At 45.4% G+C, this 17740-nt stretch overlaps 1 protein-coding gene across 2 annotated transcripts in view; it reads left to right on the top strand.

The window, feature by feature from the left end:
* The window catches only part of ENOX1 (ecto-NOX disulfide-thiol exchanger 1), a 270937-nt gene that overhangs the window by 132929 nt on the left and 120268 nt on the right, over nt 1-17740 (top strand). For both annotated transcript variants that reach the window (XM_035103504.2, XM_035103500.2), the window contains exon 3: nt 3390-3475. The gene's annotated coding sequence lies outside the window, so the exon portion shown is untranslated. The remainder of the gene's footprint in view (nt 1-3389; nt 3476-17740) is intronic.

Raw genomic sequence — 17740 nt, 5'->3', positions numbered from 1 at the left:
GACGTAGCTCATGGGAAGGCAAACTAAGGCCCGGGGACCGGATCCGGCCCAATCGCCTTCTAAATCTGGCCCATGGACGGTCCAGGAATCAGCATGTTTTTACATTAGTAGAATGTGTGCTTTTATTTAAAATGCACCTCTGGGTTATTTGTGGGGCTCAGGAATTCATTCATTTTTTAAAAAAAATATAATCCAGCCCCCCACAAGGTCTGAGGGACAGTGGAACTTGCTGGAAAAGTTTGCTAACCCCTGATGTAGCTGTTCGATGGATTTGTAACTGGTTGAATGACTGGACCCAAAGAATGCTCATTAATGGTTCCTCGTCATCCTGGAAAATCTGACAAGTGGGGTGCTGCCGGGTTCTGTCCTTGGTCACTTGCTGTCCGGCGGCTTTATAAACAACTTGGGTTATGGAACTGAGGGGATGCTCATCCAATTTGCAGATGATACCAAACTGGGAGGGGTAGCCAATGCCATGCAAGACATAATAGGGATTCACGTTGACCTTAATAGATTGGAGAACTTACCCAAAACTAGCAAAATGAATTTCAGTAGGGAGAAATGTAAGGATCTACACTCGGTTAGGAAAAACCAACTGCACAAATATATGATGTGGGACTCCTGGTTTACCAATAGTACATGTGAAAATGATCTAGGGGGTCTTAGTAGGCCACCAGCTTAGCATGACTCAACAGTGTGACGGAAAAGCATTAGCAAGAAAAGCATATGCTGTTCTAGGCTTCATCAACAGAAGTGTAGCGTCCAAATCAAGGGAAGGAATGGTACCGCTCTATTCTGTCTTGGTCGGACAACACCTGGAATACTGTGTTCAGTTCTGGGCGCCACAATTGAAGAAGGATATTGACAAGCTGGAACATGTGCAGAGGAGGGCAACCAAGATGATCAAGGGTCTGGAATCTAAGCCTCATCAGGAACAGTTGGGTGAGCTGCATTTGTTTAAAGCCTGGAGAAGAGGAGATGGAGAGTAGATAGGATAGCCATCTTCAAATAACTAAAGGGGTGTCTCATGGATGATGGAGGAAGCTTGTCTTCTCCAGCTCTGAATGGTAGGACCCGAACCAATGGATCAAACATACAAGAAGAGATTCTGACGCAACCTCAGGATGTACTTTCTGACAGTAAGAGCTGTTCAACAGTGGAACAGTCTCTCTTGGGAGGTGATGGACTCTCCTTCCTTGAAGGTTTTTAAGCAGAGGTTAGATGGCCATCTGTCAGGGATCCCTGCATTGCAGGGGGGTTGGACTAAATGACCCTCGGGATCCCTTCCAACAGTACAATTCTATGGCTATAAAATTGGCTTAAGTAGATTATTGCAGCAGTTGTACTGATCAGATGCTAACAGTCTCAAAAGCCCGTTATATGAATTCATTAAAGTACTGTTAATGTACAATGTAACACAGGATATTCAAGGCAGAGGCTGGGAATGTTTATATAACAGTCTTTTATTCTCCAGAATAACATACAAGATGTGTTTTAAGGTCGTAAGGTTCTGTTATTTCCTTCAAGACTGTCCTCTTTCTTGCAAAAAGCAAAGAAGCAACCCCCAATAGGGGCATTGCATGTACAGAATGTTAATTTCAACCTCAGTTTCACAAGCATTGTTGAGCCTCCTCCCACTCCCTCTCTTGCCCCCAGGCCTTAATTTGTTTCAGGGCTCAGCTAGTATTCATAAAGCAAAGAAAAAGAGCATAAGTAGCTCTAAAGGGGGAAAATCCATATTAGGGCAATATCCTTATTAGGCCAACCATACAACTGTTCGAGTTCCCCAGTACCCAGACTAGATGTTTAAGAAAATTGGCCGGTGGAGGGGAGAAAAAGGCTGCTAATGATAGCTGGATTTAGTAAGCCATCTCTGTCTGTATCTGGTAACTTGGATTTTGGGAAGAGCTTGTAGGCATTCAGATGAAATGCTTGCAGGTTTCATGACGGATCTTCCATGCACATTTACTGCAGCTAGCTTTTACTAGCCCCCAGGTGGCGCTGTGGGTTAAACCACAGAGTCTAGGGCTTGCTGATCAGAAGGTCGGCGGTTCGAATCCCTGCAACGGGGTGAGCTCCCGTTGCTCGGTCCCAGCTCCTGCCCACCTAGCAGTTCGAAAGCATGTCAAAGTGCAAGTAGATAAATAGGGACCGCTCCGGCGGGAAGGTAAACGGCGCTTCCATGCGCTGCTCTGGTTCACCAGAAGCAGCTTTGTCATGCTGGCCACATGACCCGGAAGCTGTCTGCGGACAAACGCCGGCTCCCTCGGCCTATAGAGCGAGATGAGCGCCGCAACCCCAGAGTCGGACACGACTGGACCTGATGGTCAGGGGCCCCTTTACCCTTTACCTTTTTATCCTTAGGCAATACAACTTTGCTAAGTGGAGAACAGGAATAAAGAGAAACTAGGCAGCCCTTAGATAAAGAGAGGCGGGCGGCAGCACAGGTTTAAAAAGGCCCATTTTGAACACGACTGCAGTGGTACTCACTCTTCACTCGACGGCTGCTAAGGAGCTACTTGGTGAATTACTTTTAGATTTACCGTTCCACTTTTCCATTTAGCCCTCTTGGTTTATTGAACCATGGCAATGTCTGATGACGTTATCAATAACCTCCAACATCCCTCAGAAGAAAATGGGGACATTCTGTTATACATCAGTAATAGTGATGATAATAATAGGGTAAAGCACAGCAGATGCCCGACACCCTTTCTGGGGGAGACAGAGGAAGTAGATGGACAAATGTTTTGAAACCTCTTCAGCTTCCACCCATTTTATTCTTTATTTTGGGGTAGGTAGTTCAACCACCCACACAGGACGACACTGAAAACCAGTTATTTGTGACAAATATCTTTAGAATCATAGAGTTGGAAGTGACCAAAAGGGCCATCCAGTCCAACCCTCTGCCAAGCAGGAAACACCATCAAAGCATTCTTGACAGATGGCTGTCAAGCCTCTGCTTAAAGACCTCCAAAGAAGGAGACTCCACCACACTCCTTGGTAGTAAATTCCACTGCCGAACGGCTCTTACTGTCAAGAAGTTCTTCCTAATGTTTAGGTGGAATCTTCTTTCTTGTAGCTTGAATCCATTGCTCCATGTCCGCTTCTCTGGAGCAGCAGAAAACAACCTTTCTCCCTCCTCTATATGACATCCTTTTATATATTTGAACATGGCTATCATATCACCCCTTAACCTTCTCTTCTCCAGGCTAAACATACCCAGCTCCCTAAGCCGTTCTTTAGATTTTCCTCTTCAGCTTAGCAGGAAACTGATACATTTCTTCCACAGTTAGCTCTTTAAATGCTTATTGTAGAATGTTTTCTTCGCCTCTATATAGTTAACATTTCCCCAATAATCCTAAAATTTGTATATTTTTCTTTTCTCATAGATGCTGCAATTGCAAAGCCAAAGACTGCACTCATCCCAAAAGAATGCCCAGATGTTTTCACGGCCAAAAGGAAGAAATCTGAGTAGGTAGGTACCGTGTAATGCTTCTGGAACATTCCGCGGAAGAGCCCCTGCAGGCAAGGGAAGAGAGTAGTGAAGAACAAGAGGAATTCCTTCAAAACAGGTTGCGTGTAGGGAGGAAAGGAGGGAGATATGGAATTTATGCAGCCTAAGAAACCTAGCTCGGGTATGTGGTGTTAACCAGCCATGGCTGCATAAGGAGCTTACAGATGAGCTGAGATTTAATAAGGGCATGTATAAGAAATGGAAGTAAAAGGGGAATCACAAAGTAGGAGTATACACAAGTAGCCAACAGTTGCAGGGTGAAGGTCAGGCTGGCTAAAGCTCAGAATGAGCTCAGGCTTGCAAGAGAAGTCAAAAATAATAATAAAGGTTTCTTTGGCTGTGTCTGAAGTAAGAGGAAGAGTAGGCAAGTGGAGAAGACGGAGAAATGCTATTGGGTAACAGAGAGGAGGCAGAACCGCTCAACACCTACTTTGCCTCTGTCTTCACCCAAAAGGAAAGCAATGCCCAACCCGGTGCTAACAGAATAAATGATACAGTGAGAGAGCCAGTAAGGTAACACCTACGTAGCTAAGTTTTCATTAAAATAAAATTAAAATTAAAAGAGGTCCGCAGTAAATGAATGCTGCTATTCAACTGGGTTTTGTTTGGAGCGGGTCTGTGAGACAAGGTTTTCAGTGTGACAACATGAGAGTGCTCCGGAAATAATGATTCGTTTTCTAAAAAGCAGCTATCTTTACTAAAATAGCCTCAACGTAAAAAGTGGGTCTGTGTTCCTTCCACAGCCTGTTGGCAGCAATGTTTAAAATAGTGCTGTTCAGAACATAGTACTGTGTGAGCAAGAGACATACTATACAAATGGAAATAACCTGCTAGAACAGTGATCCTGAAAACATAGCCTCATAGTTCTTTCTGTACTGTCACCAAACTGTAAGTAGAATAAAACAAATCTCATGGATTTAAAAGGTCTGGGTTGCTCCTTGATATTTTCCTCATCTTTACTTGTCAGTTTTCCCCTAGCTTTTTTCTAAAACCTTTCCTATATACCAGCATTATTCTTAAAGCCAACATATTGCATTACTGCCCGTGCAGGACAGATGAGATTATCTCTCACAATTTCATACCAAAAAAACATAGATTTCCGTTGCTGAGACCATTCATCCTTCCCTTGTTTTTGATGTCTGTTCTTAAAAGCTCACTCTTAGTTTTCATTACAGGTAGGTAGCCGTGTTGGTCTGGATCGAAGTAAAATAAAAAAAATTCCTTCAGTAGCACCTTAAAGACCAACTAAGTTTTTATTTTGGTATGAGCTTTCGTGTGCATGCACACTTCTTCAGATAGGTTTTTTCTTAGTTTTCATTCACTTGACACATAAACACACCCAGGGGCGTAGCCAGGATCAAAACTAGGGGGGGGGGCAAGCCATGGTCGTTCAGGGGCGGGGCCAAGGCACAGAAGGGGAGGGGCCACAAAGTGGGCGGGGCTAAAGGGCCAACGGGCCTGATGACATCGTGGCGGTGGCAGCAGCGGCCACCTTGTGCTTCTGGGGCTGGTAGCGTTGGCGGCTACCCTGCTTGGCTGGAGAGGACGGGAGGGTCGGGCAGGCGAGAGGGGGGGCAGGGCGGGCGAGGGCGAGGCAAGACACGGCCGCAGCCACGACGGCTCCGAGGCGTTGCTGCATATCAGCATAATATTTCAACCATGGTTCAAGCCCCACCTTAGGAAAAAAATCCTGCATTGCAGGGGGTTGGACTAGATGACCCTTGTGGTCCCTTCCGACTACAATTCTATGATTCTATTGATATATTACCATACATATGCATCATTCTGCTTTCTTGAATTGTCCTACTCCTAGGCATAGCATCCAACTCCTAGAGGCCTAGGTGCCCCCCCCCAATTACTGGTAAATACCGTATTTGAAAGAGTCATCCCCCCATGTTGATGGGCTTTCTATGTGGGGCTTATCTGCCCCCCGTATTTTATTAAGGATGGAAGAGGGAGGGAAGGAAGAAAGAAATAGAGAGATAACTCATATTTGTGGGTGTCTCTGGATGACGCTGTGATGCTGGAACTCTGCAGCAAGAGGACAGGAGGGTCGGGCAGGCGAGAGGGGGTGGAAGGGCGGGCGAGGGCGGGGCAAGGCATGGCCGCAGCTACGACAGCTCCGAGGCGTTGCTGCATATCAGCATAATATTTCAACCATGGTTCAAGCCCCACCTTAGGAAAAAAATCCTGCATTGCAGCGGGTTGGACTAGATGACCCTTGTGGTCCCTTCCGACTACAATTCTACGATTCTATTGATATATTACCATACCATATGCATCGTTCTGCTTTCTTGAATTGTCCTACTCCTAGGCATAGCAGCCAACTCCTAGAGGCCTAGGTGCCTCTCCCCCCCCCCCAATTACTGGTAAATACCGTATTTGAAAGAGTCACCCCCCCATGTTGATGGGCTTTCTATGTGGGGCTTATCTGCCCCCCCGTATTTTATTAAGGATGGAAGAGGGAGGGAAGGAAGGAAGAAATAGAGAGAGGGATAACTCATATTTGTGGGTGCCTCTGGGTGACGCTGTGATGCTGGAACTCTGCATGTACAGGAGCCTTGTAAGCAGCTTTCTCTCTGCTTGATTTACAGCGGGCACGTCCAACAGGTAGATTGTGATCTACCAGTAGATCACTGGATGTCTGTGGTAGATCACTGGTAGGTCACTGGCACCCCTAAAAAAAGCTCACCCAAAATTTTCCTCCTCCCTCAAAAAAATTGAACTATGACCTGAAGCCCTAAACAAAAATGGGCCTCCCTCCCTCCTAAAAGAAGCTCAACAAGTTTGACCTAAACCCAAAAAAACAGGGCTTCCCTTCCTTAAAAAAAAACTCAACAGCTTTGACCTGAACCCCCCAAAAGGGGGTAGATCACCCCCAGTTTTAAACTCTGAGTAGATCAGAGTCTCTTGGGAGGTGGCCACCCCTGATTTACAGTATACAGATGCAGGAGGAGGGGCAGACTGGAACACCAATGCTTTTTATAAACATCACTGTGTCTGTCAAAGCTACAGCCCCCCCTTTCTTATTCACTTCCTTTTAGCCTTGCAGAGCCACCTTAGTCAAATTGAATCCTCTGAGTCTGCACCCTCATTAAATCGCCAATAGAACTCTTAATGCTCCTGAATGCTCATTAACAAGTCCCACTTAAGAACAATAGGGTGAAATGGTCAGCTATCAAATCTTGCCTGGGGATATATGCTCCATTGTCTTAACTGCTTAACTACTGGTAGCCACTTTGCTTTATTTATTTGATGTGTTTTTGTTACTGCTGTGCCCCCCCCCCCCAGCAAGCGGAGACTTAGCTGCTCTTGCTAAAGCAAAGCCTTTTCCACTTCAGTTTTTGGAGGGGAAAAGTGCTGGTTATGGTCTGTAAAATACATTAATTTTTTTGCTTCTAGGGGGGGGGCAGCTGCCCCCTCCTGCCCCCCTGCCTACGCCCGTGAACACACCTTTGTGTATAATCTGCTTTCCTTTCATCAAGAAATCAATCTCAAATTTATACCACTTTTATGTTACCGTAGGAGTGGCATTTGTCACTTCCAGGTATCTTTGTCTCTTTGCAACTGATGCTCCATTTTAAGCCCTTTGACAGAGTCTGCTCTTTTCATTTGCTGGCTGACAGCTCCTCCAGTTCTAGATGTCGCAGGTGTATGTGGATTGCAGAACTGGGACCATTGCAAGGAAGAATTCTGCCATCCTCCGCAGACATGGCCAGCGACAAGAGATATGCAGCACGCACTTTCTGTAAATGTTGTCCAAGGACCACTTCCAACCACAAAGGTTCCACGTGAATCTGCCACATACATTGTTTGTGTCATTTATATACAGTGGTACCTCTACTTATGAATAACTCTACTTACGAATGTTTCTACTTACGAATGGAGCTCCGTCCGCCATCTTGGATGCGGTTTAGATAGGATTTTTTCTACTTACGAATTTTTAGATAGGGTTGCTTCGACTTACGAATTTTTCTCCCAATGTATTCCTATGGGATTCGACTTACAAATTTTTTCGACTTACGAATGTGCGTTTGGAACGCATTAAATTCGTAAGTAGAGGTACCACTGTATATATATATACCGCTTGGTTGCAGGAAACCTCAAAGTGGTTTAGAGAACACAACTCAACTGCTGGTAGGGAAATGCTGTTACTGTTCAGCGCCAACATTAACGAAGAGTTTAAACAAATGCAGGCCCAAATGCGGACAATTTAAACGAGAAAGAAAAGTGGGAGGCATCTAAAGAAATTGGTGTGGCTGCATAAGGAGCTACTTTGATTGAATTCAAACCTCCAGAGTCTGATGACCCAAGGGTACTAAAGGAGCTTGCGGATGTATAGAGCCTCTGTCTATAATCTTTGATAATTCTTGGAGAACAGGTGAGGTCTCTATAGACTGGAGATGGGCAAATGTTGTTCCCATCTTCAAATGGGGGGGGGAGAAGACCGGTGAGCTTGACATTGATACCAGAAAAGGTCATAGAACAGATAATTCAACAGGTGGTCTGTGAGCACTTGGAAAAATATGCTGTGATTACTAAGACCCAGTATGGGTTTATCAAAAACAATCTCATTTCTTTTTCTCATTTCCCAAACCTATTGGCCTCCTACTCTGCCACATACCTGCCATGCACCCACCCACCTACCTGCTGCCATGTGTCCACCCACAGTTGCCTGTGAACCCAGGAAGCATGTTCACATCTTTCTCTATATATAGATATAGATATATATTTAAGACCATGGGGTCTCACCCAATAGTTCTTTAAGCTTTTTGAGTACACACATCTGAGTACACTCAACTTGCCCTTTCCTCTGTAGAATGAATCTCAAGAGGACATAATCACTTCCTGCCAAGGTTCCCACTACTTCCACCTCACCGATCAGATCTTTCCTATTGGTGAGCATCAGGTCCAGGAGAATCAATCCACTCATCGTTTCTTTCACTTTCTGGGGAATGAAATTGTCAGAATGGCAGTTGAGGAATTTGTTAGGCTTCCCATTCTTGGCAGAGATTGAGAGCCAACAGATATCAGGGTAGTTGAAGTGAAGTCCCCCATGACTACTGTATCTCTCCTTTTTGAACGTTTGGTAATCTGCTCAAGGATGGCAGCCATACTTCCATAATGAAGTCACTGTTGTTTCCTTCCCTTACAATGTTTACCCCAATGCTCTGTGTTCCATGCTGCAAGCCATGTATCTCTACATATGTGTACACATCCTTCCTGTTTGGCCTATAGCTTCTGAACAGATTATACCGCTCAGTTACTGCCTTCCAGTCATGTGTCTTATCCCACCAGGTTTGTAATGCCTTCTATATCATATTTGCCATCCTGTGTTCAAGAGATCAAGTTTGTCTTGCTTATTTCCCATGCTCTGTGCATTAGTATAGAGACAACTGAAACAATGTGTCATTCTTTCCAGCTGTTTCCTTCTTGTTTTTTCCTGCCCATTAGTAGACACTGGGAGGACACTGGGACATTGCTGGAACAACTCTTGGGTTGAGGCAACTGGCTAAAATGTTCTAAATTGTTTTAATTTTGGTTCCTCTGTTTTGTTTTAGTTGGGTTGGGGTTGGTTAAATGTTTAGTTGGCGGTTGGCGGTTGTTTTAATTTGGGTATAACTGTAATCTGTTTATTATTATTTTATTTATTTATTTATTATTATTATCATCATCATCATTATAGCCTCTTTTAGCTGTCTGGGCCCTGCCCCTTAAGCCAGGTGGAAACAGGACTTGCAGCAGGGAGTGGTCTTCCTTCCAGCATTCACGGTAGCAGGACAGTATAGTGAGACACCATCTGCATTAACTTAAATAACAGAAATACACTCAAGGGCATCACAGCTGTGCCTTACGATAAGATAAGATGAGATATTCTCCATCCCACTAACACATTTAAAAGACTGTAAAATGTTAATCATCCAAATGGCTGCTTGAAGAGAAACGTAATGAAGGTCAGGAAAAGCGTTGCGCAAACGGGGCCACCGCAGAAAAGGCCCATTCTTGTGCTGCCATCCTCCAGACCTCTAATGAGAGAGGCATCCAAAGAAGGAGCAGCTGGATCTGGCCCACCACTACCTGTTCAAGAATCTTGCACAGGAAGGAGAGATTAGCAACTGGCCGGTAGTTACTTAGATTTTTCCAAATCTAGGGAGTGTTTCTTAAGGAGTGGTCTTATCCCTGCCTCCTTCACGCAAGCAGAGACCACCCCTCTTGCAGGGAGGCATCAATCACCTCCCTAGCCCAGTTAGCTGTCCCCTCCCTGCTTTTATCAGACAAAGGGGCAAGGTGTGCTGACCGATCCAAGCACCTTGTCCACATCCTCAAGCCTTTCAGCTTATTCTCTGTTATTGTTACAGGATCTGCTGCACAGAAACAGAGAAGCTGTAATAAAGCAGCCCTTTTTCATGGAAGTCCTGAACTGGAATTGATGAAAAAAAACTTGGGAAAAGGTAGAAATTTAAGTAAATAACAGTCACAATTGTACCTTTCATTTCATTTATGGTGTACACTTATCTGATTGCCTTAGGTTACCTGTAGGTGGTATATATTAATGTCCCAACGAAATTTCTGCACCAATATTTTTTTTGGAAAATGTTTTGTTTCAAAAAGTAAACATGCAAATCAGTGGAATGCATGCAAAGTCCTATATTTTTAGTTTCCTGATGTGGTCTGTTATATTGCGACCAGGGACGAAGCCAAGGACTATTAATTTGTGTAGGAAATTTTTTTAGGCGATTAGCTAAGATTGATGTGAACATCTTGTAGTCTTGGTTTATTAATGAGATTGGGCAGTATGAGAAGTCCTATATTTTTGTAAACGTTTGTTAACTTTGCAGAATTTATTCAAGCTACAGTGTATGAAATGTGGCTGAACACCCATGCTCCACTCCTAGGATATGTTGACAGACGCAGTTTGAAATTCATCTTTACAAACATAAATACTTGAAACTGCTTCCCCCCCAAGAACCCCTAACACTGCATTCCTATCAACATTTTATTGAGAGTAAGTGCAATTGTTTCAGTGAGACTGCCAAAAAATTTATATATGAATGGGCCATGAGATGCTGAGAATTCCTATTATTATTATTATTAAATTTTTATTCCGTTTCCTTTTTCTGTTGTTACATACAGTGGGACCTCGACTTACAAATTTAATCCGTTCTGAATGCACACTCGTAGGTTGAAAACTTCGTAAGTTGAGTTTCCCATAGGAATGCATTGGAAATGGAAAAATTTGTAAGTCGAGGAAACCGCATCTAAAAACTCGTAAGTCGAGGAAACGGCATCTAGCCACGAACGGGTTTTCCGTTCGGATGTCGAAAAAAATCGTAAGCGCACGGCCACTTTTTCCGCTCGCAGGTCGAAAACGTCAGATGTCGAGGAGCGCGTAAGTCGAGGTCCCACTGTACATCACATATCCATAACATTCATATTACATTCCCTCTTCCCTCCCCTCCTGGGCTTCCCCCAACTTCCACTTCTGATTTATTTTCCCATTATTTCATACTGTTGTTTCTTTTTTTAAAAAAAAGGGTGGTGTAACTTGAACACTATTTTAAAGGCTTACTTTTTTGCCCTCTTTTTGCCAGGCTTAAACTGACTCAGCCAGCCGTCTCCCCGCTCTTGAATTGAGTTTGGATATGCTGGCTTGCTTTACGCCAGCTTGTTGTGTATAGGATTTCTGCCTTTATGTGCTACACAGCTAAAGATGCAGGGTTACTGTAATGGAGTTGTGAGGCTCCAAAAGACGCTCAGCCATTTACAGGTCTTTAAAGCTAACTATGCGTTACATGTGTGGGACACGGGTGGCGCTGTGGTCTAAACCACTGAGCCTAGGGCTTGTTGATCAGAAGGTCGGTGGTTCGAATCCCTGTGACAGGGTGAGCTCCCGTTGCTTGGTCCCAGCTCCTGCCAACCTAGCAGTTCGAAAGCACGTCAAAATGCAAGTAGATAAATAGGAACCGCTATAGCGGGAAGGTAAACGGCGTTTCCATGTGCTGCTCTGGTTTGCCAGAAGCGGCTTTGTCATGCTGGCCACATGATCCAGAAGCTGTACGCCGGCTTCCTCGGCGGTAAAGCGAGATGAGTGCCGCAACCCCACAGTTGTCCTCGACTGGACCTAACAGTCAGGGGTCCCTTTACCTTTACCTTTTTATGCATTACATGTACCCACATACTGAGCTGATGTCTCCCACTCCCCTTTAGGAAGCTCTTTTAAAAAGGGCCATAGGAAGCCGATAAGGAGGCCTTAATGCCCTTTTTTCTAAGGAAAATTGCTTAAGAAGCTCCCTTTTTGTTCTGCTGAAGGCAGAAAAATAGCCCAAGGGAAAGAGTTAAGGAAATGTCAATCCTGCTACAAGTACTCTCCTCAGGGTTCCAGCCTTCCTTTGGTGCTTTGCATGAAACAAAAAACAAAAGGAAGCCAGCCAGCCAGCCCTTCTGTGCATACACATACTTACAGTAATTTAAAACATAACTTGAGAAGCTTCCTTCACTCTCTTCACTAAACGTTTCTTTCCTAAATGTGACTGGGGCTAGATCTACATTGATCTGTAAAAACCCTGTAATATCGCTCTCAATGCAATTTTCCATTGGTGATGGATTGCTGCTCTACTGTGCCCTCTGGTGCCACATTTTTATAATGCATTTTAACGTTATAACTGACCAGTGCAGATTAGTCCTGGTTAGAATCTCATTAGTCAGGGGGAATAGAGTCCTCCAGATACTGTTTGACTTCAAATCCCACCTGTCCCCACTACCAATGACCAGGGATGATGGGAACTGGAGTCCGACAAAATATGGAGGGCACCATGTTGAGAAATGTTGCCCCAGACGCTTTGGCCTTCCTTCACCAATTGCTTAAGAAAATGGGTCGTGTAAAAAAAGATGAGCAAAATGCTGTGTATAATTTGAATATTTTATTATGATGACATTGATTAGGTAGTTGTGTTAGTGCACAATTTTTATTCCGCCCCCATCTCTGATAGAGAAAATCTACCCCTTTTATCGCCCTGCCCTCCAGCTCTTTGCACGAGTTGGTTTCTGGCAAATTATTGTTTGTAGTCATCACTTGTAGAGCAGGATACATGTACTAGCCATGAAACCAGCCAGTTTCTTTCAAAAAAAATTCATTTGTCAAGGGGTGATTGTTGCATTACAGCTTCTACATCCTGCACAATCTTTTTTTGAGCAATTACGCGAATGGGTACAGTAAAAATAAATTGCATGCATATATTGTGTGAGTTCATTTGGGTGCCGAACGTTTTATACAGGTGGAAACGGAGAAGAGGGGGAATTTGAAATGGGGGTGGGTTTGGTGTTGTCTCCGTATTCTTATAGAATTTCTAGGTTTTTAAAGAAAATACACAGTAGCATTTGTTCTTGCATTATGTAGTCAGGCCTCAGATAATTGAGGGCCTGAGGAGGATTTGCATCCTGCTGATCTCTTTCAATATGCTGAAAATTGGAATTGCTGTTTGTTTCTCAGGCTGGGCTGCTGGGCTCCTTCACTTTCCTTGGACAGACTCCTTCTTGTGTGCATTTCTGAGCTTTCTCCGGAGTGCTTCTCGCTGGCTTCCTCAGTGCCCACACATTTTCACTTCCTCTTACTTTTCTTCCCCCATAAAATTTTTAACCCCAGGGGGCCCAAGCCTGTTTTTATCATCAACCCATCCAAAGACTCTTCTTTCTTCTATCTAACTTATCTATATTTATAAGGTTACTTCTTCTCAAAGGCAAATTTGCGCAGGGCTAATGCCTTTCCTCAGCAGTGTTTCGGAAGCAGAAGAACATGATAAATAGGATGCGGTGTTAAACCTCCCGCTGAGCTTCAATGATTGCTGTTTTGTCAGCCTTTGGGTTGCAAACAATGAAGGATAAGGGATGGACATGAGGTTTCTAGGCAGATAATCCGATAATCTGAATGGGTGCCCTGGTAACACATTGAAACCCTGATTTATCAGTGAAACAAACACAGTTCTGAGAGTTAAGAGTCAGTCCTATGCATGCTCGCTCTGGAGTAAGAACCACGAGTTTTGGTGGGACTCACTCTAGAAGTGAAATCTAGTAGTGAGAGGCTTGTTTCATCTGATGTATATTTCTCTGTTGTCTACTGTAGCTAGGCATTTGCGGATAAAATCATTTGCATCAATTGTGGTCGGTAAAAATACAAGGATGTATTCCTTGCAAAATTTGTGTAAGAACCTGGAGCTGGGGGAACTTGTCCTCAGAGGCGTACCGGTACCTAGTGGTTGGTGAAACCAACCCCCGCTGGGAGCGCAGACCCAAGGGGTGTGTGTGTGTGTGTGTGCAAAAAATCACCACCACCACCCCCAAAATTAAGGGATTTATTGATTCTGTGTTACATGCCCCTCCCCCAAAGTAATAAATAACCTTCCCGTGTTTACAAGATTTTGTACTCTTCTATAGGATTTTTGGACTTCTCCTAGAGCAAAGCACCATTTAAGAGAGATTGTCTAACTGGGAGGAGGAGAGTCCGTGCAGCCTTTTGCTCCTACCTTGGGTTTTGGGACTCCAGCAGGCAAAGCAGCTCTGGGCAGAGTTAAGGGGAAAAGGAGAAGCAGCAACAGCACCAGATCCATAACCCCATACTTGGGGAGTGGGTGGTCACATTCAGTCCACAGGGCAGGGGAAGCAGCAGCAACTACTGTGGCTGGCAGTTGCAAGGCTGCCTTGCCTTTGCTGCAAAAAGAATCGCTGCCTTTGAGGAGCAGGTGGTCTAAGCAGGTTGTCAGGGCATCCCCTGGCTCCCTCCTTCTACAATCGGGTAGCAGCATGCATGCCCCCCTCTCTCTGTGTGTATGTGTGTGTGTGTGCAGGGGCGTACCCAGGATCAAAACTGGGGGGGACACAATGGGCGGGGCCAAGGCACGGGAGGGAAGGGAGGAAGCGCGCACGGCGGGGCGGGGGAGGAGCCAGAGCGCGATGGCTGCCGGACAAGGGGGCCGCCGGCGGCAGCAGTAGCAGGAGCTGCTGAGTTCAATGGGACTTGCTCCCAGGGAACAGCGCACAAGAGGGCAAGGTTCTTGCAGCCCGCTCCGCCAAGCAGCACTAATGTGGTGGTCTTTTAAGGTGCCACGCATGCCCAGAAGCACTCTCCTTTTTTCTTTTCCCCTCCTCTGAACGCAGTTCAGCAGCAGGATCGGCGGCAGAGGGATCCTGCATTCAGAGGATCTGCCCACCAGCCCCGCCGGCAGCGGCGCTCTCGTGCGCCGGCCCTGCTGCCCCTCCTGCCCCGCGCTGGGTACGCCCATTTGTGTGTGTGTGTGTGTGTGTGTGTGTGTGTGAGAGAGAGAGCGAGAGAGAGAGAGAGAGAGAGAGAGCGAGAGAGAGAGGAAATAGCAAGGATTTCTCCATCCTGTAATTTACACTCCACACATTTTAGGCAGTTTACAAAAAGGGGTGGAGAAGTATTTAATTCGCTATTTACCACATTTCTCTTCCAAGGATATCAAGGTGGTTGGTGCACATGGTTTTCCTCATCCCCATTTCATCCTCACAGCAACCCTGTGAGGTAGGTTAGGCTGAGAGATGGCGAGAGTCTCCAAAGTCACCCAGTGAATTTCATGGCTGAGTGGGGATTTGAACCCTGTGGTCTCCCATGTCCTATTCCATCATTCTCATCCGTTCTGTAGATGAATGAGCCAGTGGAGATTTTTTTTGCAGCTTTTGAATAGTTCGGAATAGTTTTCTGAAAGAAAGAGTGAGCTGTTTCTGAAGAGAACCAAAGTCCATCTTGGACACAGCAAAGGCATAGGAATCTGCTTCTCTACAAGAAAGAAGATTCCACCTAAACATTAGGAAGAACTTCCTGACAGTAAGAGCTGTTCGGCAGTGGAATTTGCTGCCAAGGAGTGTGGTGGAGTGTCCTTCTTTGGAGGTCTTTAAGCAGAGGCTTGACAGCCATCTGTCAGGAATGCTTTGATGGTGTTTCCTGCTTGGCAGGGGGTTGGACTGGATGGCCCTTGTGGTCTCTTCCAACTCTATGATTCTATGACTGTGGGCAGGTCCACCTTGGGGTTGTGGTGCACCTGGATGGCGAGTTTGAAGTTTGATGGGTCAGATCCTGAGGCAAGAAGTGCTTTGTTCCCCACCCCACTAGATGGGTACATTGAATGCCCACTGGCGGTGGACTCTCGGTGATTCATGTTGAATTGGGGGAGTTGGCTAAACATTTACCGTCCCGTCATTCTGGTTCGATTTAGGTAAAAAGCAATGCAAAGAGAGCTGGTCTTTTGTACTTACAGTTTCTCATACACAGAATTAGGAGTGGGTTGTCGAGAGCCTCCTCTGTTTAACTTCTAATTCAGAACTACCCCAGGGCACGGATTCTGGCATGCGGCATCTGTTGCTATTTCTGAATCCAAGGGACCTAGAGGAGGAGAGGGCAGAACATATTTGAAAATTGTTGTATTACCCCATTACCTAATATCAATTACAAAATGCCCAAAGCTCATCACTTGAAGAAATCTTTACTAATCAACATGTCCTTAGAAAACAGACAGGTCAAGTGCTACCTGAGTATTGCTAGGTAACAGACCTGACATTTTTCTTCGTCTTGTGGCAGTTAAGGAGAGAAATGCTTAAAATACCATTTAAGTTGCTCCCTGTAGCGTAATTACAGCCTTTTCAGTAAGTGAAGTAATTTTTAAATTATAGATTAGTCCAGTCATTTAATTTGATGGGAACAATTGTGGTTAATTTTACAATTCCTTCTGCTACCAAAACAGTGACAAAAATGTTTTTGTATCTGCCTGCCTTTGCTCTAAAATGTCTATTAAAACAGGTGGTTGGTTGGTTTATTTCAAATTAGAAAAAGACAAAACTTACTTTTGTCGAACAAACTTCTTAAGAAATATTAATGATATTGTGGGTGGGCATATACCAAAATCTTTTTCATTTACCTGAGGCATAGACAACAATGAAAAAGCATAGATAACCTAATCAAGGGGAGGGTTTTCAAATGCATATCAAGTAACCACACTCCCCCTTGCAGATGGCAGGTTCTAGAATCTAGATTGAAGGCAACTTGTTGAAGATCATCCTGAACAGTTCTGCATTGAGAAAAGCTGTGTTTTTGCGCTACAAATCGGGTCCTCCCTAACAAGAGAGCACGTGTTGCGGTGGGGCCTGGCAACCAAACCCTGTGTTGTGGGTGGGAACGTTTGGATGGTCACAACACCCTATTGGAGGTCCCTCGATGCTGGGTGCAATCAAAGCAATGGGATACCAGCAAAAGTCCATCGAGGGACCTCAATTTAAGCCCATGCATGTGTCCCTGAGCTTCCTCTTTGGGGCTCTGTGCATCAGAACACCCGCCCACCTCTCCCTAGATTTAGGGCTTGCACGCATGACCTTGCTATGCCGTCATGTGTCACCTGTCATTGGGACAGGGGCATGACAGGAATTTCCCGCATTTGGCGGATTGGTTGGTGCCATTTGGGTTTTGCCTGCCGCATAGCAAATTGTCACAACTTGTAATGTTGTGGATAGGTGAAAGGGATGGCAGAGCGCTCTGGCCATCCCTATGCGATGGGTATTCCGTTAAAGGAATCCTGAGACTCTTGGTTGGTCTTCCCTGAGAGGGGTTGTGCCCGGAGCCAGAGTCCAGGGGAGCACCTGTCTGGTGGACTGGTTGGACACCGCCTTCCACTTTGGTGTGCCCTGGGTCAGCGCTGCCTGCAAGGGTGCAGGGAACGAGTTGAACCAGAGCCTATGCAACCACTCACTTGATTGTAATCAATAAAGTTGTGGCCTAAATTCTGCCAAAAACCAAACCAAAATTTGAGTCTTGTCTGAATTTATTTGGGGGTGGTTAAAAGGTCTCCACATGCAAAAGGATTAAAATATGCACAGCAACGGATTTGCATCTTGGAACTGTGCTCCTTTTCTGTTTCATAGAATTGTAAAGTCAGGCCCGTCCTAGCCATAGAGGCTAGTGGCGCGGAGAACCACGGCGCCGGGCGCTGGAAGGGCGCCAAGTGAGCACAGGGTTCCGGCGATCTGGCCAGGACTGTGCTCCTTCTCCGAGGACTCCACGCTGCGCCTCCTTCTCGTTTCCCCAGTGCTGGGTTCCGCTCAGTCGAGCTTCGCCACCAGCGCGCTCTTGCTGGTCCCGCGGTGCGCGCGCTGGTGGCAAAGCTTGACTGAGCGGAACCCAGCACTGGGGAAACGAGAAGGAGGTGCAGCATGGAGTCCTCGGAG

The sequence above is a fragment of the Zootoca vivipara genome, chromosome 8, assembly GCF_963506605.1.
Source record: "Zootoca vivipara chromosome 8, rZooViv1.1, whole genome shotgun sequence".
Taxonomy (NCBI): domain Eukaryota; kingdom Metazoa; phylum Chordata; class Lepidosauria; order Squamata; family Lacertidae; genus Zootoca; species Zootoca vivipara.
Note: the sequence above shows the minus strand (reverse complement) of the source record. Positions and strands in the feature narration are given on the sequence as shown.